At 38.4% G+C, this 27358-nt stretch overlaps 1 long non-coding RNA gene across 3 annotated transcripts in view; it reads left to right on the forward strand.

Moving 5' to 3' along the window:
• The window catches only part of LOC137220895 (uncharacterized), a 309684-nt gene that overhangs the window by 232709 nt on the left and 49617 nt on the right, over positions 1–27358 (forward strand). Inside the window, exons 4-5 of one of the 3 annotated variants that reach the window (XR_010941832.1) lie at positions 15708–15762; positions 18704–18754. The exons of 1 other annotated variant lie outside the window; for it this stretch is intronic. This is a non-coding gene — a long non-coding RNA (uncharacterized lncRNA). The remainder of the gene's footprint in view (positions 1–15707; positions 15763–18703; positions 18755–27358) is intronic. One more of the 3 variants, XR_010941833.1, reaches the window with a different exon arrangement.

Consider the following 27358-nt stretch of genomic DNA (forward strand, 5'->3'; position numbering starts at 1 on the left):
TCAATATGTTAATATGGTGTATCACATTGATGGTTTTGCATATATTGAAGAATCCTTGCATCCCTGGGATAAATCCCACTTGATTATGGTGTAGGATCCTTTTAATGTGCTATTGGATTCTGTTTGCTAGTATTTTGTTCAGGATTTTTGCATCTATATTCATCAGTGATATTGGTTTGTAATTTTCTTTTTTTGTTGTTACTTTGTCTGTTTTTGGTGTCAGGGTGATGGTGGCCTCACAAAATGAGTTTGGGAGTGTTCCTTCCTCTGAAATTTTTTGGAAGAGTTTGAGAAGGATGGGTGTTAGCTCTTTTCAAAATGTTTGATAGAATTCACCTGTGAAGCCATCTGGTCCTGGGCTTTTGTTTGTTGGAAGTTTTTAAATTACAATTTAAATTTCATTACTTGTGATTGGTCTGTTCATATTTTCTATTTCTTCCTGGTTCAATCTTAGAAGGTTATATACCTTTCTAAGAATTTGTCCATTTCTTCCAGGTTTTCCATTTTGTTGGCATACAGTTGCTTGTAGTGGTCTCTTAGGATGCTTTGTATTTCTGTGGTTCTAATTTTATTCATTTGAGTCTTCTCCCTCTTTTTCTTGATGAGTCTGGCTAATGGTTTATTAATTTCATTTATCTTCTCAAAGAAGCAGCTTTTAGTTTTATTGACCTTTGCTATTGTTTTCTTTGTTTCTATTTCATTTATTTCTGCTCTGATATTTATGATTACTTTCCTCCTTCTAACTTTGGGTTTTGTTTGTTCTTTCTCTGGTTCCTTTAGGTGTAAGGTTAGATTGTTTATTTGAGACTTTTCTTGTTTCTTGAGGTAGACTTGTATTGCTATAAACTTCCCTCTTAGAACTGCTTTTGCTGCATTCCATAGGTTTTGGATTGTCGTGTTTTCATTGTAATTTGTCTCTAGGTATGTTTTGATTTCCTCTTTGATTTCTTCAGTGATCTCTTGGTTATTTAGTAACATATTGTTTAGCCTCCACGTGTTCGTGTTTTTTACATTTTTTTCCTGTAATTGATTTCTAATCTCATAGTGTTGTGGTCAGAAAAGATGCTTGATATGTTTCCAATTTTCTTAAATTTATGGAGGCTTGATTTGTGACCCAATATGGGATCTGTCCTGGAGAGTATTCTGGGTGCACTTGAGAAGAAAGTGTGATCTGCTGTTTTTGGATGGAATGTCCTGTAAATATCTATTAAATCTATCTGGTCTATTGTGTCATTTAAAGCTTGTGTTTCCTTATGAATTTTATGTTTGGATGATCTGTACATTGGTGTAAGTGAGGTGTAAAAGTCCCCCACTATTATTGTGTTACTGTCGATTTCCTCTCTTATAGCTGTTAGCAGTTGCCTTATGTATTGAGGTGCTCCTATGCTGGGTGCATATATATTTATAATTGTTATATCTTCTTCTTGGATTGATCTGTTAATCATTATGTAGTTTCCTTCCTTGTCTCTTGTAACATTCTTTATTTTAAAGTCTATTTTATCTGATATGAGTGTTGCTACTCCAGCTTTCTTTTGATTTCCATTTGCATGGAATATCTTTATCCATTCCCTCACTTTCAGTCTGTATGTGGGTCTCTTGTAGACACCATATATATGGGTCTCGCAGTCCATCTCTCTCCCGCTCTCCTCCCCCTTGGCAACCACAAATGAACCTATCTACAAGACAGAAACAGACTCATAGAGATTTCCTTCATTTTTAACTCATTGTGTTTTGTTGTTGTTGTTCTAGGGTTCCAAACAGGATACCACGTTAGTTGTCATTCATGTCTCCTCAGGCTGTTAGAGTTTCTCAGATTTTCCTTGTTTTTAATGTACTTAACAATTTCAAGGAGTACTGGTCAGGTACTTTGTAGAAATCCCTCAATTGAGATTTGTCTGGTGTCTGATTAGCCTGGAGCATTGTGTTCTTGGGAGGAAGACCACAGAGGTAAAGTTTGATTCTCATCACATATCAAGGGAACACACTATCAATACGAGTTATCACTGTTGATATTTACCTTGATCTCCTGGCAGTCAATGTTTGCCAGATTTCTCCACTGTAAAGTTATTCTTTTTACCTATTTTTATACTCTAATCTTTGGCAAAAAGCCACTATGAGCAACCTGTACTTAAGGAGTGGGGATTTGTGCTCCATCTCCTTGAGGGGGCAGTATCTACAAACCTATTTGGAATTCTTCTGAACGGGTTTGTCTATTTTCCCTTATTTACATACTCAGTCCTTTATTGATATCAGTATGGATTGATGAAGATGCATTTTATACTTTGCATTGTACTCCAATATTACTTTATTTTTTTGCTCAAATTGTTCCAGCTTTGATCAGTGGGAGCTCTTTCGGCTGGTCCTGTTCCTATTGACATACTCCTATCATTGTGTGTATGTGTGTGTGTATGTATGAGTGTTTTAACACTTGCTTTCTGGCACTACAAAGTGCTCCAGGCTCATCTTGTGTATATCCTGCCGTATTCCTAGGATCAGCCATTTCTCCAAAGAGCCCTGGTTCCTGTCATTGGAGAATGGTGTAGGAAACCAAGATCTGGGTGCTAGATACCCTGGCCTCTAGGCCCTCTCAGCTGATAGACCAAGGAAATATATGTGTGTGTATACACATATCTATAAATATTTATATGTTGTAACCATCTGTGTCTCTATTAAGCTAAACAGGAGTTCATATGGTATTTCTGACTGAGCCATTACCATGTGGATTATTCTAGTCTTCTTCCCTTGATTATCTTTAACTTCCCATTCCAACAGTGAGAAACCTGGCTCCTACCATCCATAATTTGTTTACTTAATTTTTCAATTACAGTATAATTTGAGAATTGTTACCTCATACCCATGTAGGAAGCTTTCGATACTTTATCAACTGGAGTAGCATGCTTATGTACGGTTCCCTTTGCTGTTAGCATTACAAGTTCCACTCATTTCTAAAGTTACTTAAGTCAGCATCTTCTCCCCAATCCTCTTCAGTGAAGTTGTTTCATATATTTGCAATATTTTTGGATTCTTTTGTTACATATTGTATTTCATCCTGTGATCCCTGACCTCCTAAATGATTTTTTAAAGTTTGCATACATTAAGGTTCACACCTTTTTCTACTGTCTCTACAGTTTTGACTTTTCTAGAATGTCATATAGTTGGAATCATATCCTATGCATACTGGCTTCTTTCACTTAGAAAGATGCATTTAAGATCTATCCATATCTTTTTATGTCTTGGTAGTTCATTCCTTATTATTGCTCAAATTGTATGGGTGAGATAACAAGTACAGTTTGCTGATTCATTCACCTGTGAAGGACATCTTGATTGCTTCCAGATTGGCAGTTAATGAACAACGTTGCTATATACATTTATGTGCTGGTTTTGCTGTGAGGACATAAGTTTTCAAATCAGTAGCTTAAATACCTAGAAATGTGATTGCTGGATTGTATTGTTTGGCTATGTGTAACTTTATGAGAAATTTGTAAGCTGTCTTACAAAGTGGCTAACCGTTTTGCATTCGCATCAGCAATGAATGAGAGTTCCTATTGGCTGTAACTGATTTTGTCAGATTTTTGCATTTTGGCCATTCCAATGGGTGTGTAGTGGTACCTCGTTGTTTTAATTTGTGTTTTCTTAATGATAGATGATGTTGAGCATTTTTTCATATGCTTATGTACTTACATATCTTCTTTGGTGAGATGTATGTTCAGATCATTTGCTTTTAAAAAATTTGGGTTGTTTCTTTTCTTATTGGTGATTTTAATAATTCCTTGTATAGTTTGGATACAAGTCCTTTATGTGTCTTTTCCCCCAACACTTTAAATATTTCTTTTCACTCTCTTCTTGCTTTTATGATTTCTGTTGAGACGTCTGCTGTCATTCCTATTCTTGTTACCTCTAGAGGTGAGATATTTTTTCTCCTGTGGCTTCTTTTAAGATATTTCTCTCTGTCTCTGCTTTTCTGTAGCTTGAATATGAAATACCTAACTGTGGATTTTATATGTTTTGGTCACTTTTGTTTTTGTTTTTTGGATTATTTGTTTTGTTTTGTTTTTATTTTTGTATTGATCCTGCTTCCTATTCTCTGAGCCTCCTGGATATGTGGTTTGGTGTCTGTCATTAATTTTAGAAAATTTTTGGTTATTATTATTTCAAAAATATCTTCTTCTCTGTTGTCTTTCTTCTCCTTCTGGTATTCCAGTTATGTGTATGTTACATCTTTTGTAATTGTCCCTCAGTTCTTGTATGTTCTATTGTTTTTTTCTTCTTTTTTCTCTCTTTGCACTATATATCAACCTATATTCAAGGTCACTAATTCTTTTCTTGGCTATGCTGAGTCTTTTGATGCGCCCATTAAAAGCATTCTTCATGGGCTTCCCTGGTGGCGCAGTGGTTGAGAGTCCACCTGCCAAAGCAGGGGACATGGGTTTGTGCCCTGGTCCGGGAGGATCCCACATGCTGTGGAGTGGCTAGGCCCATGAGCCATGGCCGCTGAGCCTGTGAGTCCGGAGCCTGTGCTCCGCAATGGGAGAGGCCACAGCAGTGAGAGGCCCGTGTACTGAAAAAAAAAAAAAAAAAAAAAGCATTCTTCATTTCCACTATTGTGTTTTTGATTTCTAGCATTTCGTTTTGATTCTTCCTTAGAGTTTTCATCTCTCTGCTTACATTACCCATCTTTTCTTACATGTACTCTATTTTTCCATTAAGCTGTTAATGTATTAATCATAGTTATTATAAATTCTCTGTCTGATAATTCCACCTGCTGTGTCATACTTGAGTCTGGCTTAGATGATTGCTTTGTCTCTTCACTCTTTTTTCTAGCTTTAGGCATGCTTGTAATATTTTGTGATACCTATGGTATCAGGCAATAGAACTGAAGGTAAATGGGCCTTTGGTGAGGGGATTTATAGTAACCTGCCTAGAACTTGGGCTATATTTAATGATTGCTATAGTTATAGGTGTAAGAGATTTCAAATTCCTCTGGGTCTTTGCTTTTGTCTTCTCTCTTGACTTTGAACTTTCCTGACTTTGAACAGCATTCCCAGTTTATCTCCTTGAAGCCTTGAGCCCTGTTGACTATAATATTTTTCCCCTTAGGTGAAACAGTAAGGTTAAAGGGAGCTGGAGTGGGAGCAACACCCTTTCCCCAACTAGGATAAGAGTCTGGAAAAGTAATTTTCTTTCGAGAGAAGGCCTTTGTTATGAAGAAGACTTGGGGTGTATTTCATTTTGATTAATATCCCTCTTTCCTGAAAGAGCCAAGAGAGGATCTTTCTTAGATCTTTGCTGTGAACACCTGGTGGGATTCCTGGAGGTGAAGCCTTAAGACTGCAGCCTCAGGAGTTTCTTTCTCTCATACTAGACCACTCACTCTCCAGCAATGTCCAAATTACCATTAGTAGTGGATTGAACTGTGCCCCCTCCAAAAAGATATGCTCAAGTCCTTGAGGAATCCATCTCCTGGTCAAAAACCTGCATGTGATTTTTCAGGCCCAAACACAGAAATTACAAAGGCTTTAGCTGCCATGCCTCACAAGGAAAATCTGACCTCCCCACACCAGACTTGGGGGTGCACAGTCAATGAACTGAAGTCTCTTTAGGAAGCTGCAGTCAAGGACCATCCTTTTACAGATATCTGCACTCCTAGCCTAGGAGCCTGCATTCAAAAGCCTTTGTATTGGGGCTTTCCTCAGGAACACCTGCCAAAACCTCCTTACTCATGGGAGGGTATCTTGAAGACACTTTTTGCCTACTCTGACAGTACTCAGTACTTTTCCATTACTAGCCTTTCCCCTCAGTCGCCCTCTGGCCCCCAGGTCCAAAAAACTGCAGGGGCTTTTGGTTGGGGGCTCTCTCAGCAGTGAGAAAACTCACTATGTCTGTGCTGATCAATTTGGTTCTCCACAAGAACCATCCCATGGGGAAAACAGAACAGAGGGGAAGTCACTGCTTTCTCTAGTTTAGGCTCTTGCTTATACTATGGGGCAGTAAGTGATTAAAAACTTGACTGTTACTTTCATCTGGCTTGTTGTTTTATTTTGCTACTCCAAAACTTGGCAACTTATCTCTCTCTAGCTCACCTAAGTTCTTGCTAACATCTGTAGTTGCGAATGAGACCACGTTTGGAAATAGGGTCTTCACAGATATAATCAAGTTAGGATGAGATCATACTGGATTAGAGTAGACTATAAATCCAATGGCTGCTGTCTTTTTTAAAAAATTAATTAATTAATGTTTTTAACATCTTTTTGGAGTATAATTGCTTTACAATGGTGTGTTAGTTTCTCTTTTATAAGAAAGTGAATCAGCTATACATATACATATATCCCCATATCTCCTCCCTCTTGTGTCTCCCTCCCACCCTGCCTATCCCACCCCGCTAGGTGGTCACAAAGCACTGAGCTGATCTCCCTGTGCTATGTGGCTGGTTCCCACTAGTTATCTGTTTTACATTTGGTAGTGTATATATGTCAATGCCACTCTCTCACTTTGCCCCAGCTTACCATTCCCCCTCCCTGTGTCCTCAACTCCGTTCTCTACGTCTGTGTCTTTATTCCTGTCCTGCCCCTAGGTTCTTCAGAACCATTTTTTTTTTTTAGATTCCATATATATGTGTTACCATATAGTATTTGTTTTTCACTTTCTGACTTAGTTCACTCTGTACAACAGACTCTAGGTCCATCCACCTCACTACAAACAACTCAATTTTGTTTATTTTTATGGCTGAGTAATATTCCATTGTATATATGTGCCACATCTTCCTTATCCATTCAACTGTCAATGGACACTTAGGTTGCTTCCCTGTCCTGGCTATTGTAAATAGAGCTGCAATGAACATTGTGGTACATGACTCTTTTTGAATTATGGTTTTCTCAGGGTATATGCCCAGTAGTGGGATTGCTGGGTCGTGTGGTAGTTCTATGTTTAGTTTTTTAAGGAACCTCCATACTGTTCTCCATAGTGGCTGTATCAATTTACATTCCCACCAACCGTGCAAGAGGGTTCCCTTTTCTCAACACCTTCCCCAACATTTATTGTTTGTAGATTTTTTGATGATGGCCATTCTGACTGGTGTGAGGTGATATCTCATTATAGTTTTAATTTGCATTTCTCTTATTTATTAGTGATGTTGAGCATTCTTTCATGTGTTTGTTGGCAATCTGTACATGTTCTTTGGAGAAATGTCTATTTAGATCTTCTGCCAATTTTTGGATTGGGTTGTTTGTTTTTTTGTTATTGAGCTGCATGACCTGCTTGTAAATTTTGGAGATTAATCCTTTGTCAGTTACTTCATCTAAAAATATTTTCTCCCATTCTGAGGTCTGTCTTTTCGTCTTGTTTATTGTTTCCTTTGTTGTGCAAAAGCTTTTAAGCTTAATTAGGTCCCATTTGTTTATTTTTGTTTTTATTTCCATTTCTGTAGGAGGTGGGTCAAAAAGGATTTTGCTGTGATTTATATCATAGAGCATTCTGCTTATGTTTTCCTCTAAGAGTTTGATAGTGTCTGGCCTTACATTTAGGCCTTTAATCCATTTTGAGTTTATTTTTGTCTATGGTGTTAAATAGTGTTCTAATTTCATTCTTTTACATGTAGTTGTCCAGTTTTCCCAGCACCATTTATTGAAGAGGTCTTTTATCCATTGTATATTCTTGCCTCTTTTATCAAAAATAAGGTAACCACATGTGCATGGGTTTATCTCTGGGATTTCTATCCTGTTCCATTGCTCTATGTTTCTGTTTTTGTGTCACTACCATACTGTCTTGAAAACTGTAGCTTTGTGGTTTAGTCTGAAGTCTGGGAGCCTGATTCCTCCAGCTCCATTTTTCTTTCTCAAGGATACTTTGGCTATTTGGGGTCTTTTGTGTTTCCATACAACTTGTGAAATTTTTTGTTCTAGTTCTGTAAAAAATGCCAGTGGTAGTTTGATAGGGATTGCATTGAATCTGTAGATTGCTTTGGGTAGTATAGTCATTTTCACAATGTTGATTCTTCCAATCCAAGAACATGGTATATCTCTCCATCTGTTTGTATCATCTTTAATTTCTTTCATCAGTGTCTTATAGTTTTCTGCATGCAGGCCTTTTGTCTCCTTAGGTAGGTTTATTCCTAGGTATTTTATTCTTTTTGTTGCAGTGGTAAATGGGAGCGTTTCCTCAATTTCTCTTTCAGATTTTTCATCATTAGTGTATAGGGATGCAAGAGATTTCTGTGCATTAATTTTGTATCCTGCTACTTTACCAAATTCATTGATTAGCTCTAGTAGTTTTATGGTAGCATCTTTAGGATTCTCTATGTATAGTATCATGTCATCTGCAAACAGTGAAATCTTTACTTCTTCTTTTCTGACTTGGATTCCTTTTATTCCTTTTTCTTCTCTGATTGCTGTGGCTAAAACTTCCAAAACTATGTTGAATAATAGTGGTGAGAGTGGGCAACCTTGTCTTGTTCCTGATCTTAGTGGAAATGCTTTCAGTATTTCACCATTGAGAACGATATTGGCTGTGGGTTTGTCATATATGGCCTTTAATATTTTGAGGAAAGTTTCCTCTATGCCTACTTTTCTGCAGGGTTTTTATCATAAATTGGTGTTGAATTTTGTTGAAAGTTTTCTCTTTATCTATTGAGATGATCATATGGTTTTTATTCTTCAGTTTGTTAATATGGTGTATCACATTGATTGATTTGATTATATTGAAGAATCCTTGCATTCCTGGGATAAACCCCACTTGATCATGGTGTATGATCCTTTTAATATGCTGTTGGATTCTGTTTGCTAGTATTTTGTTGAGGATTTTTGCATCTCTGTTCATCAGTGATATTGACATGTAGTTTTCTGTTTTGTGTGACACCTTTGTCTGGTTTTGGTATCAGGGTGATGGTGGCCTCGTAGGATGAGTTTGGGAGTGTTCCTCCCTCTGCTATATTTTGGAAGAGTTTTAGAAGGATAGGTGTTAGCTCTTCTCTAACTGTGTGATAGAATTCGCCTGTGAAGCCACCTGGCCCTAGACTTTTGTTTGTTGGAAGATTTTTAATCACAGTCTCAACTTCAGTGCTTGTGATTGTTCTGTTTATATTTTCTGTTTCTTCCTGGTTCAGTCTCAGAAGGTTGCACTTTTCTAAGAATTTGTCCATTTCTTCCAGGTTGTCCATTTTATTGGTATATAGCTGCTTGTAGTATTCTCTCATGATCCTTCCTATTTCTGCAGTGCCAATTGTTACTTTTCCTTTTTCATTTCTAATTCTATTGAGTTGAGAGTTCTCCCTTTTTTCTTTGATGAGTCTGGCTAATGGTTTATCAATTTTGTATATCTTCTCAGAGAACCAGCTTTTAGTTTTATTGATCTTTGCTATTGTTTCCTTCATTTCTTTTTATTTATTTGTGATCTGATCTTTATGATTTCTTTACTTCTGCTAACTTTGGGGGTTTTTCTGTTCTTCTTTCTCTGATTTCTTTAAGTGTAAGGTTAGGTTTTTTATTTGAGATGTTTCTTGTTTCTTGAGGTAGGATTGTATTGGTATAAACTTCCCTTTGAGAACTGTTCTTGCTGCATCCCACGGGTTTTGAGTCATCGTGTTTTCATTGTCATTTGTTTCTAGGTATTGTTTGATTTCTTCTTTGATTTCCTCAGTGATCTCTTGGTTATTAAGTAGTGTATTGTTTAGCCTCCATGCGTTTGTATTTTTTACAGATTTTTCCCTGTAATTTATATCCAGTATGATAGCATTGTGTTCAGAAAAGTTACTTGATATGATTTCCATTTTCTTAAATTTACCACGGCTTGATTTTTGACCCAAGATATGATCTAACCTGGAGAATGTTCCCTGAGCACTTGAGAAAAATGTGTATTCTGTTGTTTTTGGATTGAATGTCCTATAAATATCAATTAATTCCATCTTTTTTAATGTATCATTTAAAACTTGTGTTTCCTTATTTATTTTCATTTTGGATGATCTGTCCGTTGGTGAAAGTGGGGTGTTCAAGTCCCCTAGTATGATTGTGTTACTGTCGATTTTTCCTTTTATGGCTGTTAGCATTTGCCTTATGTATTGAGGTTCTCCTATGTTGGGTGCATAAATATTTACAATTGTTATATCTTTTTCTTGGTTTGATCTCTTAATCATTATGTAGTGTCCTTCTTTGTCTGTTGTAATAGTCTTTATTTTAAAGCCTGTTGTTTCTGATGTGAGAATTGCTATTCCAGCTTTCTTTTCATTTACATTTGCATGGAGTATCTTTTTCCATCCCTTCACTTTCAGTCTGTATGTGTCCCTAGGTCTGAAGTCAGTCTCTTGTAGACAGCATATGTATGGGTCTTGTTTTTTTATCCATTCAGCCAGTCTATGTCTTTTGGTTGGAACATTTAATCCATTTACATTTAAGGTAGTTATTGATATGCATGTTCCTCTTACCATTTTCTTAATACTTTTGGGTTTGTTATTGTAGGTGTTTTCCTTCTGTTGTGTTTCTTGCCTAGAAAAATTCCTTTAGCATTTGTTGTAAAGCTGGTTTGGTGGTTCTGAATTCTCTTCGCTTTTGCTCGTCTGTAAAGGTTTTAATTTCTATGTCGAACCTGAATGAGATCCTTGCTGGATAGAGTAATCTTGGTTGTAGGTTTTTCCCTTTCATCACTTTAAATGTGTCCTGCCAGTCCCTTCTGGCTTGCAGAGTTTCTGCTGAACGATCAGCTGTTAACCTTATGGGGATTCCCTTGTATGTTGTTTTTCCCTTACTGCTTTTAATATTTTTTCTTTGTATTTAATTTTTGATAGTTTGATAGTGTCTTGGTGTGTTTCTCCTTGGGTTTATCCTGTATGATGCTCTGTTTGTTTCCTGGTCTTGATTAATTCTTTCCTTTCCCATATTAGGGAAGTTTTCAACTATAATCTCGTCAAATATTTTCGGCTGCTGTCTTTTTAGAAGAAAGGAGGGGAGGATATGACACACAGCTACACCCAGAAGGAAGACAGCTGGCAAACTGAAACTAATTTAGTGATATCGCTGCAAGCCAAAAAAAGAAAAAAAGAAAGAAAGAAAGAAAGAAAAGCCAAACATTGTCAGCAACCACTAGAAAGTTGCAAGAGAAGGAAAAAAAATCTTACCCAGAATTGTCTGAGGAAGTATGGCGCAGCTGATACCTCGAATTGGCATCTTAGATTTCTAGCCTCCAGAAATGTGATAGAATAAGTTTCTTTTGTTTTATGCCACCAGTTTGTGATAATTTTTTTATAGCCTCCCTAGGAATCTAGTACTAGCAAGTGGGATGCTTCTGTAACAAATATCTAAAAATACGGAGGCGGCTTTGGATTGGATAATGCGAGAGGGTGGAAGAATTTTGAAGCACCTGGTAGAAAAATCCTAGCTTGCCTTGAAGAAACTATTAATGGAAATATGGATGTTAAAAGTGTTTCTACTGAGTTCTCATATGGAAATAAGGAAAATGTTCTCGAAGCTGGAGGAAAAGTAGTCTTTGTTATAAAGTAGCAGGAAACTTGGCTGAATTGTGTTCTACTATTGGGTGGAAGATAGAACTTGTAAGCAATGAACTAGGATATTTTAGCTGAGGAGATTTCTACTCAAAGTATTGAAGGCATGGCCTGTTCACCTTGCTGATTATAGTAATATGTGCGAGGAAAATGTTAAGTTGAGGAGGGAATTGTTAAGTGAAAAGAAACCAGAACTTGATGATTTAGAGAAATCTCAGCCTATTTATATTGCAAGAGATGCTAAAACATGTTCTAGAGAGAGTGCCAGGGGTGTAGCTGGGCAACCTTCTGCTGGTGAGATTAGGCATTTGATTCATGGATCATATAATGTTGATTGCAACCATCTCAGCAGAAGCCAGGAATAGAGGTTTAGTTATCTAGGCAGGACCTGTGGAGGATTCTCATGTCTATGATGTGGATCTTCTTGAAATACTCAGAAGACCCACAAAGGTTTTGAGAATGTTATGCCACCTAAACCACTGCCAGTTTGGATTGAAGGGACAAAGATGGGATAAAATGAAGGAAGACTATCAGGCTTCTGGGATTCTACAGGCAGGGAATGAGCCAATCAAGCTATTCATTTGCAAACATGTGCTGTCCTTCAAGAAAAGGAAGGAATGACTCAAATGACAGAGCTATCAGCTGAGAGGGAAGGGATACCAGTGCAGGGGCAGCAGAGGAGGGGGCCTTGCAATGGGCAGTGAGCAGAGGGAACAAAGCATAGAGCCACAGAGGATTGTTTTCAGGCCTTGGAACTTGATGGAATTTGCCCTGCTGGGTTTTAGACTTGGGACCAATGACCTTTTATTCTTTCTAACTTCTCTATTTTGGAATAGGAGTGCCTACCTTATGCCCGTCCCACTATTGTATTTTGGAAGCAAATAACTTATTTTTAGTTTCACATGGCCACAGATGGAGAGGAATTTTGCCCCAGGAGGGATTATACACAGAGTCTCAACCCTACCTAATTTAGATGATTTAGATGAAATTTGAGACTTTTTGAGTTGATGATATTTAGATGAGATTTTGGACTTAGATGTAAGGCTGAAATGGATTAAGACTTCCAGGGATGTTGGGATGGGTTAAATGTATTTTCCACATGGGAAAGATATGAATTTTGGGGGCCAGAGGGTAATCTGTGGTGGGTTGAATTGTTTCCCTCCAAAAAGATAGGTTTGAGTCCTAACCCCAGTACCTGTGAAAGTGATCTTATTTGGAAATAGGGTCTTTGCAGATGTAATCAAGTTCAGCTGAGGTTGTACTCGATTAGGATGGGCCTTAAATCCGATAACTGGTGTCCTTATAAGAGAAAGGAGAGGGAGATTTCTGATTATAGTAAAATGTGAGAGAATTAAGATAAATTGAGGCAGGAATTGCTAAGTAAAAGGAACCAGAACTTGATGATTTGGAAAAAAATCTCAGCTTATCTATATTACATAGAGAGGCAACACATAGAGGGAAGACATAGAGACATGCAGAGAAAAAGCAGCCATGTTACGACAGAGGGAGAAATTGTATGATGCAGCTGCAAGCAAAGGAATGTCAGAATTTGCTGTCAACCACCAGAAAGAAGGATGGAGCAGGAAAAGATTCTTCCCTGGAGCTTTCAAAGCGAGGATAGCCCTATCCACATCGTGATTTTAGACATTTAGCCTCCAGAACTGTAAGAGAATAAATTTCTGTTGTTTTAAACTACCAAGTTTGTGGTAATTTGTTACAGCAGCCCTAGGAAATCATACATGATTTAAATTTATAGCACAGAGCCAATCGTTGGCTTTGTCTCTGCAGATTAGTTTACCTCTTGAGATTTCAGGCTGGTGGTTTACTCTGCAAAGTCAGTTCTTTGAATAGTCCAAGAAAAGTCATTTATTTTCAGTTTGTCCATATGTCCATTTTTTTTTTTTTAATAAGGATGGGAATGATGACTGCCAAACTCTTTACGTGTCACAGCTGAACCTGAAGGTGTCCCTATTAAGTTACTTTTGATCTATGCTCCTCTTTTTACCTCGTTTAACATTCCTTTCTACCTTTTGACAAATATTGTTGGAAGTTGTGAGTTAGTTTACTGTGAGACCTCTATCATGGAATAGTCTCTTACCCTTTCCACTTTTCACCATATTATATTTATTCTTCAAGGCTTAGGTCAGAATGTCAGCTACTCCATAAAATCTCAGGTTTACCCTCTCTGTTTAGTTAGAACAAATCTTTCCATCATCTTTGTTTGTGAAGCACTTTGAACGTTCCTTGATTATAGTGCTCATCAAATTATATTATAGATATGTCTTCATTCAAAAATGAATATTCTTAGCATCTTTTTCCTATTTTATATTCTTATCTCAATTATAACTGGACAATTATTTTTTAATTTGTTGTTTAATATTTGTTTTTACTTTAGAATATTTTCATAAGTGAAAGAGATGTGTTTTTATTGCTCAACACTTTATTCACTTATTGGACAAATATTTTTGAGTGCTTACTAAGTGCCAGGCATTAGACAAGGAACTGGGGGTATTAGTAATAAGAAAAATGTGTTCCCAGCCCTCTTACATCGAGCACTGGAGGAAAATACACACACATACACACATATAATGATTATATAAATAGTAATAGAAACCGTGAAAGAAAGAAATGGGATGTTGGAATTAAGACTCATTGTATGTGTTAGGGGCTAGTCAGGATAGACTCTTCTTCAGAGATGACATTTAGATTAAGATCTAAATATGACAAGGGAACAAGATATCAGAGGAGAGTAGAATTGTGTCCAGCTTCCTAGACTGAGAAATCCTATGTGTGGCACTAAGGTAGAAAAGAATTTGAATTTTTTTATACTGTGAATTCTTGAGTCAACAACTCTACCCCTTATCTTTGTGTTTATACATATAACAGCACATTGTAGGAGAGGCTGCCTCGAGGGAAGGAAGAGGGGTTGATTGTTAGTTGCCTAGTAGCTGTCAAACACTGGACTCACATGTTACTTAATTTAATTCTACAACAGTCTTGAAAGGCATAATCATTTCTAAAGTAGAAGAGGAAACAGAGTCTCAGGAGAGCCAGGTGTCTAATCTGAGGCCATAGAACTAGTAAGTGGGAGAAGCAGGATATGAACCCAGCAGTATGTATTACCAAATTTCTTATCCTATTCACCATATTATGTTGCTTCCTAACAACAAATGACTGTTGAGTAATGAATAAATTAAGGCTGGAAAACCTGCTGAATATGGGCATTTAAATCACCATTATACTATAGCAGATGTAGAATTTTACCTTAAAGATCGTTGATTGGATATTTTAAGTTATTTAAATGTTATGAGAATGTATTATTCTATCTTGGTTTTGTAATACTCTGTTTATTGCTATGACAACCATTTGTAATGAATGAGTGTTTGTCAAGCTTAGGCTGGTCAGAAGCTCAGGTTTTCAATCTGGATATTTATATCCTAGAAGCAGGAGTGAGACTGTCAAACAGTGGACGACCATTAAGCAGTGGGGTTTATAACCTAAACCAATAGAGGAATGTATAGCATTCAATGAACAAAACAAAACGTGTTTGGGGAAAAGTTTGGAGACATTTTATACTCCATGGATTCTAAAATGTAAGACCCTTTGTACCTATAGCCTCTGCAGCTGAGAACCTTCTGTTCAACAGCATGGAAAATTATGTTTCATATTAAGTGATGGCAGAAGCATCTGTTTCTGTCATTTTGACTGCACATCAACTTCATTTCACATATGCAGATGATGTAAGCTGTTAAAAAAAGAGCGATGTAATTGACTTTGCATTAAGGATTGTAAAATTTTTTATTCTCCTAGACCTTGATTTAACCTGTGGGTAAGCTTTGAGTGCAATTCATGGCCAGAGACTTGGGAATACTTGATCACTTTAGGGAAGGCCAAAGCTAGGTTACAGGTGTATAGAAAGGTGGCAACTATAGTTTTGATGTCAAATGGGGGAGATGATTAATTTAGTGGACAGAGCCATGAGATTGGATCAGAAAATCTGGTTCCAAGTATTAGTACACCCTGAACAGTTGTGTGACCCTGGGCAAGCTGCTTTTATTCCTCACAGAGTGAGAGGTGTGAAGGGCTTAACCACCTAGTGCAGGGCATCCCAGTTAGTGAAAAGTTGCCTACTGATGACATGTGTGATGATTTTAAGTAGTATAATGGCAAGGCATTTAATTACTTTGAATCTCATAAGTAAAAAAGGTTTTCTCTTTTTTAGTTTTCTCTTGATTGTTTTGATTTACTCAGGAGGAGAAACTCTCAGTATGGTGCTGGTGAGTTCTTATCACTTCTCCAATACCTTGTAATCTTTTTTAATAGAGGAAGGTCCACATTCAGAGTCTTTGACTAGAATAATAGCTAACTGAAATGCCATAAATACTATTTTGTTTTCAATATATCCATTTTCTGATTACCTTCTATGTGTCAAATGCTACTGCTAATTAGTTATTTTCATTTTCTAATTTAAATGAAAAAAAATTTCATTTAAAATATAGCCATTTAAGTAACAAAGACATTCAATTTAAATAAAACAATGTCAATAAACAGTTTTAAAGGTGGTTTATAAGCACGGTAATTATCATTCATTCATTCAACAAGTATTGAGTATCCACTAGTGCCAGTCTGTGTTCTAGACATTGGAGGATATAGTGATAGGATAGATACTTTCTCCTTTAGCAACTACACAACTTAGAAGGAAAAACAAATAATAAAAAAATGAATGAGTATAAAAAATATATTATAATAAATTCTATGAAAACAAGTAAGTGGGCTAGGGGATAGAGAATGAAAGTTTGTGTGTGTGTGCTATTTTAGATAAAAGACAGGAAGGAACTTTTTAAAGAGGACTGAGATAAATTGATATAGCAATATTTGCTAAGGTCTTAGAGGAGGTGATTATAGGTAGAAGAAGCAACAGCTATAAAGACCTAGGGCAGAATAAGCTTGGTGGGCTGGAGAGACAGCAAGAAAGCCGTGTGGCTAGACAGGAGTGAACATAGCAGAAAATGTAGAGAGATGAAACAAAGAAAGAGGAAGAGTGATATCATGCAAGGCCTTGTTGGCCATGGTAAGCAGTTTACATTTTATTCTGAGTGTGATTGGGAAGTCATTGGCAATGGTTAAAGATGATAAGAAAGGCTTTATTCAAGAGGAGACTTCTGCAAGGGGGATTTTGCAGTGGGGGAGAGAGACGGGGCTCCACTCCCGATACAATATGGACAAGTATGGATGTGTAGCCAAGGAGCTGGGCACGGGGGTCAGTAGGTAGAAAATTCCTAAGAGGAAACATCAGAGGTAAAGGGTGTTCTGGCCAAACTGCCTTGACAGGATTCTTGCTGAAGGCTGGCCAGAGCGGTAAGATATCAAGGGTCATCAGAACCAAAGGTGGGGGGTGAGGTTTCTTGCTAAAACTGGACTTAGCAGGCCAAGGACAGAGCCTAAGTTTGGGGCCTAGTGGAGAAGAGGGGAGGGAGGAGCTGACTCAAGTTTGGTCAGGGAGAGAGTTCTTGTTAGCTTTATAATTCAGAAATGCCCCTTTGGAAGTTTTATGGAGAACTGGATGTGGTGGGACACCTGCTGACGCGAGGAGGTGAACAGGAAGTGATTGCAGTTTTCTAGGTGAGAGGTGGTGGTGGCTTGGACTCCGGGCTGCTAAGCACAGTTTTGCAGCATGAGGATCAAGTAGGGGCTGAAATACAGCTAGAGCTCTGCTCTCCAAGCTTTGCGCCCTGGCAAGGGTTGTTTTCACCTAGAGGAAGGAGAGCCTTTTCCAATCATTGCAAAGTTCATCTGTTGCCAAGCCATGTGATCGCATATTTTTTTCTAAATCTCACAGATACCCCATTTTCTCATCCAATGATATTCCTGCCCCAAGTGAGTACCTTTAAAAATTTTGTACAATGACAATTTTAGGCCAGTAGCATCATTGCTTCTACTAGGGTTGTGATGATGGAGATGGTGAGAAGAGAATGAAATCAGGATAAGTGTCAGAAGTTTAATGGATAGGATTTGCTAATAGGTAATATGTGTAGGTTGGGGAAAAGAGAGAAGTCAAGTAAGTCTCCAATGCGTTTGACCTTGTTGATGGAAGGAGAGGTATTGCCACTTACAGAGATGGGGAAGTGTAAGGGAAGAGAAAATTTGGAGATTTTAAAGAGAGCAAGTTTTGTTAAAGGGTTTTTTTTTTTTTTTTTTTTTTTTTGGCGGTACGTGGGCCTCTCACTGTTGTGGCCTCTCCCGTTACGGAGCACAGGCTCCAGACGCGCAGGCTCAGCAGCCATGGCTCACGGGCCTAGCCGCTTCGCGGCATGTGGGATCTTCCTGGACCGGGGCACGAACCCGTGTCCCCTGCATCGGCAGGCGGACTCTCAACCACTGTACCACCAGCGAAGCCCTGTTAAAGGGTTTTATCTTGGACATGTTAAAAGTGAGATGCCTATTAGACATCCAAGTGGTGATGTTTAATAAGCAGTGTATATGAAAGGTGTAAATGAAAGGTTACAAATGGATATAGGTTTGAGCATATATGTGTAGATGATATTAAAGTTAAATGTGTGTCTAGTGAATTAATGTATGTTGAAAAGAGAAATGGGCTGAGGATAGAGCCTTGGTAGGTAAGAGGTAGGAGAAGGTGAGGTAAGAGAAAGACTCAGAGTAGTGTGGCATTCTAGAAGGCAGGCTAAGCATGTATTTCAAGAAGGACTTTTCTCTCTCAAGAGAGATATAGGTGAGGGAGATTGAGGTACAAACTTAGAGCTGCAAAATAAATGAGTCACTGGTGTGAAATGTACAGTGTGGGGAATATAGTCAATAATTATGTGATACCTTTGCATGGTGACATGGTAACTAGACTTATCATGATGATCATTTTGAAATGTACAAAAATATCGAGTCACTATGTTGTGTAACAGGAACTAACATAATGTTGCAGGTCATTTATACTTTAAAAACAAGTACACAAACAAAATGCATAATAGAAAAAGAGATCAGATTTGTGGTTACAAGAGGCGAGGGTCCGGGGAGGGGGAATTGTATAAAAGTGGTCAAAAGATACAAACTTTCAGTTATAAGGTAAATAAGTACTAGGGATGTAATGTGCAACATGATAAATAAAATTCACATTGCTGTGTGTTATATATGAAAATTGTTGAGAGTAAATACTGAGTTCTCATCACAAGGAAATTTTTTTTTACTTCTTTTGTTTTGTATCTATAGGAGATGATGGATGTTCACTAAGCTTATTGCGGTACCCATTTCATGACGTATGTAAGTCAAATCATTATGCTGTACACCTGAAACTTATACAGTGCTGTATGTCAGTTATAGCTCAATAAAACTGGAAGAAAAAAACCCCAAACAAACAAAAAAGAAGGATAGAGTGATCTGTAATTTTAAATGCTGCTAATAGATTCAGTCAAATGAGAACTAAGAATTGATCACTGGATTGGCAGAATGGAGATAATTTGTTACGTTAACACACATCGTTTACTAGTGTGCAAAAAGCAAAGTATCTGATTAGAATGGGCTGAGGAAAAAATTAAAGTGAAAAAAAAAAGAATGGAATAACATTTTTGAGCAGGCTTGCCATAAAGGGCATCAGAAAAATGGAGTGGTTGGTGGAAGGCAGTGAGGGGTCTGGGTGATGGTGATATCACTATTTATATGCTGATGGGAATAATTCAGTGGGTGAATCATGAAGATGGGCAGGAAATGAGTTTTGAGGGATTTTCCCCCCTATTTTACTATTCCTATATTTGTAGATAGAGATCTTGCAATCCAGGAGGTTAAATGAGTTATCCAGAATCACACTGCAAGCTAGTAGGCTAAGCTTGCAGATTTCTAGTTCAGAACTACCCTTGCCACCCACATTGCTTGAGTGTGTCTAATCTCTGGGCTAGGGTACTTGGGAAGGTATATAAAATTAAACTTATCTATTTTCGTATTTTCTTTAAGAATTTCAAAGATGAGAAAAATTTCAGAAAGCAAGTAATAAATCATACCAAAATGTTGAATAGCTGAATTTTTGGTGTAGACATTAATTTTAGCAGCCATACAAGGAAAGCATAGTGATGACTGAGTCATTGGTGGAAAGTATTTCGGGTAAAAAGAAAAACGTAAAAGGTAGACATTCAAGAATGATTCTAGTATCTTTACAAGGCAGTCAAGTATGCAAATTTGATTAGAACCAGGACAAGGGATGGGTAGCAACTGAAAATGAAGTTGGTAGAGAAGATGATTTCCACCTGTTATTCAAGGATGCCAAGGACCTGGGAGAAGTTTTAGCTAATTGTGGTAGAAAATGGGGAGCTACTGAAGATTTCTGAGGGGAGGACTTGGATGACATCACACTAATTTTATTTGTGGAAAGGGATGGGAGAATCCCTAAAAATCTGAAGGTTTTTAAGTCAGAGCTGGTTATGGAGGTGCTAGCAGTAGGAATTAGTGAAGGAGAAAAAGGTCATAGGAGATGTTCAGTTCAGTTTGAATTATGGTCAAATATACAACAAGAAATGGACAAGAGACATTTGGAATCACAGGCTTGGCACTCAGATAAACAGGAGGAATTAAAGTTAGAATTTTATGAGGCTATCACATAAAGTTGTGTTGAATCTATGATTATATAGTACAAGAGTTCTTTGGGGTATTGAAAGAATGGGAACTCAAGACAGAGTTGAGAATATTCACACTCTAATTTCTTTAAGCTTACATTTCGCCTACTATGAACTGTGGTTAATATTACCCACCCCACCTACCAGTCTCAATAATGAGATTGAGAAAAGGTGCAATTATGTATCCGTAAAAGTGGCTTTAATATGCTTAGTTGAGACTGGCTGTTGGATCTTCCTGCACATATAAGTTCCCAACTTTCAATTCCAAACTTGAGTTTGAAAATGTAAAACTACTGTTAAAGAAGAACATTTTTTAAAAAAAATTCAAATTGAGAGAAAGCAAGTTGTATAACTGTTGTTTTAAAGAAATAGCTGGTAGCATATGTCAGGACAATTTGCAGCTATTATCACCTCTTTAAGGTACTGAGAAAATTGAATTGCTGACTAATGTAGTTGTGGGTGAAGGTCACCTTTCAAGAATCAGTGACTGCAGTATGATCCTACTTTAAAAATCCATTTTGCAAAGTTTCATTTGGGAAAGAGCTTTCCTCTGACAACATGTTACATTTTATTTTAAGACACATCAAGTTTGACTATGTAAATACATGTATATGTATATGTGCGTATTTATATACCTACATATACATGGTATATATTTGTATAACTGGAAGGAATGCCCATCCTTTTTACCCACTTCTGTTCCCCTTCTGCCTACTGAAACCAGTTGTGTGGAAGTGGGTGCAGGGGGAGTTTGGACAATGGTAAAATGTGAAACAAAAAAATGATAACTTCAAATTTTTTTTTCAAGTCATTTGTACCTAGGAGTGGTTATGTGAGGCAGATGTTTATGTGGCATATACATGCTGTTCTCTGCTAGTTTCTTAGGCAGAAGTATAGCCTGAGTTGGTATGAACAAGACAGTGCATATAGGGGAACTCAGACCACTTGCCCTGTATTGAAATGTAAAAGGCTATCTGCGGGGCTTCCCTGGTGGCTCAGTGGTTGAGAGTCCACCTCCCGATGCAGGGGACACAGGTTCGTGCCCCGGTCTGGGAAGATCCCACATGCTGCGGAGCGGCTGGGCCCGTGAGACATGGCCGCTGGGCCTGCGCGTCCGGAGCCTGTGCTGCGTCTAGAGCCTGTGTTGCACAACAGTGAGAGGCCCGAGTACCGCAAAAAAAAAAAAAAAAAAAAAAAAAGGCTATCTGCACTGTGGGCAGCGGAAACTTTTGCAGAGAAATTTACATTTGGGAAAGTATTGTTTTTCCATGAAGTGTATTTGCATGTATGTGTGTAGATATACTGTGTTCTGATAGTTGAAAGTGTGAAGGGGCATATCTTTACCTTATATTGGTGGTGGACCCTTCAAAATGAATAGGGCCTGGCATGTAGTAGGGACACAGTAAATATTGTATGTTTGGTGTCTTAGTCGATTTGGACTGAGATAACAAATACCATAGCTTGGGTGGCTTATCAGAAATATATTCCTCACAGTTCTGGAGGCTGGACGTCTAAGATCAGCATGCCACCATAGTACATGGCATCCTCACAATGGCAGAGAGTAGAGAGAAAGCAAGCTCCCTTGAGTTTTTTTATACGGGCACTAATCTCATTCGTGAAGACTCCACCCTCATTACTTAATTCCCTCCCAAAGGCCAAACCTAGTACCATCACATTGGGGGATAGGATTTCAACATGTGATTTTTTAAAAATTGAAATATAGTTGATTTACAATGTTGTGCTAATTTCTGCTGTACAACAAAGTGACTCAGTTATACACATATGTACATTCTTTTAAAATATTCTTTTCCATTATGGCTTATCGTAGGAGATTTGATATAGTTCCCTGTGCTATACAGTAAGACCTTGTCATTTATCCATTCTAAATGTAATAGTTTGCGTCTACCAACTCCAAACTCCCAGTCCATCCCTCTCTCCCCTGCCCTCCCCCTTGGCAACCACAACACATTCAGCCCATAACATTTGGAGAGCTGACTAATGAAAGAACCCAATGTATTAAAAGCCACTGAGATCAACTAGATTTGGAGTGTCAAAACTCTTCCACTGTGCAGTGTTTTGCTGGAGCTCTTTACCCCCTTTTTATAGAAGGAATACTCTTCAGAAAATGTACTAGAATGTGTAACTGTGTTACTGTGAGCCATGGATAGGGGAAGGCAATGGACCCTATGACAAGACTGAGCATTTCTTCAAAATAAGGGTGCAGATTTGCATCTTTGAGGATGGAAAGATGAGGAAGGACTTACAGAGAAACAAAGATAGAGACTGTGGATCATCCTTTAAGAGGATCCCTGTAAATATTCAATAGCTAACTTTTTATTTAAAATTCTTTCCCTTAGACTCTGCAAAAAATTGTATTGAGTATCCATGTCTAAATTTCTTTTTCTTTACAGTGGCTTACTTTAGTTGTCTCTGGAGCTTCAGGAAAAAACACACACACTTGTGTTAGTTGTTGGGAATGTATCTGTGGTGGTGATGGGGATGTAGGGAGAGCCCAAGGACCATCTAACATGATTAGTTCTACTATCATTTTCTGGCTTTTATGTTTTTGAAGTAAAATGCACCTCAGCAGTTAGGAAGAGAAAATCATAAACAAAGTTGTGCAGCAACATGTCAGACAAACTGACTTTCCTAGAACCCTTTGCATGTTAGGATTTTGGCTTTGACATTAATATTTTGGAGACATAAGGACATTTAATGGCCAATAAAAAGAGAAACCCATGGGATTATTTGGCTGATATAATAATTTTATGTACCAAAATTAATGACTGGTCTATAGGGTGCCCAGATATTTGGTCAAACATTATACTGGATGTTGCTGTGAGGATGTTTTGGGGTGAGATTAACATTTAAATCAGTAGACTGAGTAAAGAAGATTGCACTCCATAATGTGAGTGGGCCTCATCTAATCAGTTGAAGGCCTAAATAGAACAAAAAGGCTGACTTTTCCCTGTGCAATAGAGAATTCTTCCTGCCTGGAAGGAAGAATTTTGAACTTGGGCATTGGCTCCCCTGGTTCTTGGACCTTCAGACTTGGACTGGAACTAAACTATCAGCTCTCCTGGGTCTCCAGCTTGCCAGTTCATCCTACAGATCTTGGAACTTGCCAGCCTCTATCATCTCGTGAGCCAATTCCTCAAAATAAATCTCCCTTTGTCTCTATCCTATCAGTTCTGTTTCTCTGGAGAACCTTAACTGATAGGGCTGCCATCATTAGTTGATCTTTTAATATACTTGCTTTCTTCATTAGTGAGTTTTCTAAAAATGCTGTATTTACTGTTTCTCTACAAAGTACATTCCAAGTAGTTTGCTAGCTGCTGAACATTCAGTAGGTGACACTACAGACATTGCCTCTGCTTCTGTTGACGCTCACAGACTAATTAGGAAGCTCACAGCAGAGGCACACCTTGGAGGTACTGTAGGATCAGATGCAGACCACTGCAGTAAAGCGAGTTTTGCAGTAAAACAAGTCACACAAATTTTTTGGTTTTCCAATGCAAATAAAAGCTATGTTTACACTATACTGTAGTCTATTAAGTGTGCAATACCATTGTCTAATAAAACAATGTACATACCTTAATTTAAAAAATACTTTATTGCTTCAAAATGCTAACCATCATCTGTGCCTAGATGTTGATAGCTGCTGACTGATCTGGGTGGTAGTTGCTAAGGCTGGGGTGGCTGTGGCAGTTTCTTAAAATAAGACAAAGAAGTTTGCCGCATCGATTGACACTTCCTTTCATGAAGTAGAACTTCTTTCAAAATTGGAGTCAGCCCTCTCAAACCCTGCCACTGTTTTTTTTTTTGTTGTTGTTGTTGTTTTTTTTTTGCGATACGCGGGCCTCTCACTGTTGTGGCCTCTCCCGTTGCGGAGCACAGGCTCCGGACGCGCAGGCTCAGCGGCCATGGCTCACGGGCCCAGCCGCTCCGCGGCACGTGGGATCTTCCCGGACCGGGGCACGAACCCGTGTCCCCTGCATCGGCAGGCGGACTCTCAACCACTGTGCCACCAGGGAAGCCCTGCTGCCACAGTTTTATCAGCTAAGTTTATGTAATGTTCTAAATCCTCTGTTGTCATTTCAACAATCTTCAGAGTATCTTCACCAGGAGTAGATTCCATCTAAAGAAACCACTGTCTTTGTTCATCTGTAAGAAGCAACTCTTCATCTGTTTAAGTTTTATCATGAGATTGCAGCAATTCAGTCACATCTTCAGGCTCCACTTCTAATTCTAGTTCTCTTGCTGTTTCCACTACACCTGTAGTTACTTTCTCCACTGTCTTGAACCCCTCAAAATCATCCATGGGGGTTGAAATCAACTTCTTCCAAACTCCTGCTAATGTTGATACTTTGACCTCTTCCCATCAATCATGAATGTTCTTAATGGCATCGAGAATGTTGAATCCTTTCTAGAAGATTTTCAATTTACTTTGCCCACATCCATTTGAGGAATCACTATCTATGACAGCTATAGCCTTTTGAAATGCATTTCTTTTTTTTTTTTAAGATTTTTTTTGATGTGGACCATTTTAAAAGTCTTTACTGAATTTGTTACAGTATTGCTTCTGTTTTATGTTTTGGTTTTTTGGCATGTGCAGTGAGGCATGTGGGATCTTAGCTCCCTGACCCGGGATCGAACCCACACCCCCTGCACTGGAAGGCGAAGTCTCAACCACTGGACTGCCAGGGAAGTCCCATGAAATGCATTTCTTAACATTGAAATTTTGTTCTTTGAAATTACTCCTTGATCCACAGGCTGCAGAGTGGATGTTATGTTAGCAGGCATGAAAACATTAATCTTGTACATCTCCATCAGAGCTCTTGGGTGACCAGGTGCATTGTCAATGAGCAGTAATAATTTGAAAGGAATCTTTTTTTCTGAGTAACAGGTCTCAACAGTGGCTGAAAATATTCAGTAAACCATGTTGTAAACAGGTGTGCAGTCATCCAGGCTTTGTTGTTCCATTTATAGGCAGGATAGATTTAGCATAATTCTTAAGGGCCCTAGGATTTTTGGAATGGTAAGTGAGCATCGGTTTCAACTTAAAGTCACCAGCTGCATTAACCCCGAACAAGAGAGTCAGCCTGCCCTTTCAACCTTTGAAGCCAGGCATTGACTTGTCCGCTCTAGCTATGAAAGTCCCAGGTGGCATCTTCTTCTACTATAAGGCTGTTTCATGTACATGGAAAATCTGTTGTTTAACGTAGCCACCTTCGTTAATGAGCTTAGCTAGATCTTCTGCATAACTTGCTGTGGTTTCTACCATCAGCACTTGCTGTTTCACCTTGTACTTTTATGTTGTGGAGATGGTTTCTTTGCTTAAAGCTCATGAACCAACCTCTGCTAGCTTCAGACTTTTCTTCTGCAGCTTCCTACCTCCTCTCAGACTTCATAGAATTGAAGAGAGTTAGGGCCTTGCTTTGGATTAGACTTTGGCTTTGGGGAATGTTGTGGTTGGTTTGATCTTCTCTCCAGACCACTAAAACTTTCTCCATATTGGCAGCAAATCTGTTTCACTTTTTAAAAACCATCTGTGTGTTCACTGGAGTAGCACCTTTAATTTCCTTCAAGATCATTTCCTTTGCATTCACAACTTAGCTAGCTGTTTGGCACAAGAGGACCAGCTTTCAGCCTGTCTCAGCTTTTGACATGCCTTCCTCAATAAGCTTAATCATTTCTAGTTTTTGATTTAAAGTGAGAGATGTATGGATCTTCCTTTCACTTGAACACTTACAGGCCATTGTAGGGTTATTAATTAGCCTTATTTCAATATTGTTGTGTGTCAGGGAATAGGGAGGCCTGAGGAGAGGGAGAGATGGGGTAACGGCTGGTTGGTGGAGCTGTCAGAACACACACAACGTTTATCTATTAAGTTCATGGTCTTATATGGGTGAGGTTCGTGGCAATCCAAAACAATGTTGATGTTACAATAGTAACATCAAAGATCACTAATCACAGACCACCATAACAAATATAATAATAATAATGTAATATAATATGGTATAATATAATATTAACAAAAAAGTTTGAAACAGAGGGAGAATTACCAAAATGTGACACAGACGTGAAGTGGGCAAATGCTGTTGGAAAAATGACGCTAATAGACTTGCTTAACACAGAGTTGCCACAAACCTTCAATTTGTAAAAAATGCAATATCTGCAAAGCTCAAAAAAGCAAAGTACAATAAAACGAGCTATGCCTGTACACAAAAATTGTATAAAGAATCTTATATTTACAGTACGGGAAAAGGAGACAGAAACTAAGCTCATACTTATCCTGGTCCAGGACATGGAGAGGGCTTCCCAGAGGCAGTGGCATTTAAATTAGGTCTTAAGAGATGAGTAGAAGTTACTCTGTAAAGGTGTTTGAGGTTAAGGTGGAAAAAGAGTGTTTGCAAAGGCCCTGCACTCAGGTGGGTCTTTGCATATTTAAGGCACTGGTATATCTGGAGTTTAAGAAAGGACAGGAAAAGTGTTAATTAAAAGGGACCAGGTTGTGCTGCCTTTAGGTTGCATTAAGAATTTGAGATTAGGGCTTCCCTGGTGACGCAGTGGTTGAGAGTCCGCCTGCCGATGCAGGAGACACAGGTTCGTGCCCCGGTCCGGGAAGATCCCACAGGCCGCAGAGTGGCTGGGCCAGTGAGCCATGGCCGCTGAGCCTACGCGTCCAGAGCCTGTGCTCCGCAACTGGAGAGGCCACAACAGTGAGAGGCCCACGTACCGCAAAAAAAAGAAAGAAAAAAAGAATTTGAGATTAGATTCTAGGAGCAAAGGTAAACCATGTAAAGCCTTTACTCAGGAATGTGACACTATCAAACTCCATTCCTTGAAAGAAAAAAGAAATCACTGTGGCAGCAGTATGGAAAACGGATGGTGGGAGGAGGACAAAGATGACTGTCAAAAGGAAGACCATTTCAGGTGACAGATACAGTTGTCCAGACAAGGTAGAACAGTTACTTAAACTTGGATGTTGTCAGGGGAAATAGAAGGAAGTAGATACTAGCATCATCTACTAAGTCAAGGAAAACTGAAGTGAAGAAGGTTTTGCGGGATGATCAAGGGTTCTGCATTAGAGGGGATACAGTTAGGTGGCTGGGATATTCACATTGAAATGTTAGGTAGGCAGGTGGAGCTTAGAAGATAAAAATTTGGAGTCATCAGGGTTTATAAATTAATTGAAGTCATGTGACTGGACAAGTTTTCTAAGGACAGAAGGACTATAAAAGGGAGAGAAAAGAGGACC

This window comes from Pseudorca crassidens, chromosome 3 (genome assembly GCF_039906515.1).
Source record: "Pseudorca crassidens isolate mPseCra1 chromosome 3, mPseCra1.hap1, whole genome shotgun sequence".
Classification (NCBI taxonomy): Eukaryota; Metazoa; Chordata; class Mammalia; order Artiodactyla; family Delphinidae; genus Pseudorca; species Pseudorca crassidens.